Source organism: Monopterus albus, unplaced genomic scaffold (assembly GCF_001952655.1).
Source record: "Monopterus albus unplaced genomic scaffold, M_albus_1.0 scaffold34.1, whole genome shotgun sequence".
NCBI lineage: Eukaryota > Metazoa > Chordata > Actinopteri > Synbranchiformes > Synbranchidae > Monopterus > Monopterus albus.
Genome location: NW_018127914.1, coordinates 3,057,063 through 3,057,615, shown reverse-complemented (window position 1 = coordinate 3,057,615; position 553 = coordinate 3,057,063).

Below are 553 nucleotides of genomic sequence, written 5' to 3'. Positions count from 1 at the left end.
CGGTGATTTGTTGGCTTCCTTATTTATACCTCTGGCAGACGCCCCGTGGTCGGAGCATTGCGACATGTAACGTACTATACTTAAAGTAAGTTATACAAAGGTTGTGTTTGACCCGTATTTTTTTTATTTATTTATTTAAAAGACGTGTGTAAGATGCTACGCTGACAGTCTCTGTGCGTTTTGGCTTGACCTTATCACGCTAATTATGCGGTTAGCAATACAGAAATACGTGCTTTGTCTTCCACGCTGACAGTCTCTGTGCTGTGGATTACATTGTGTACGTTGGTTCTTTTTGTTCACCTGTCCGTTCTCATCCTTTGCTATCCTAGTTCCTGTCGTTAGTTCGTGTGTTTACCGTCCTGGTCTCCTTAGTCATCACTGCCCTTCCCTTGTTGTATGTATTATGGACCCTGTTATGTTGTTTTTATTCCATTAAACCACCTTTTTTGTACTAGCACCTGGGTCAGCCATCTTGAGTCCAACCCCAGTTCTCCCTCACCCTCCTGGTGAGGGGGACTAAACCTTAACAGACATACTGCTGCACAAAGACAGA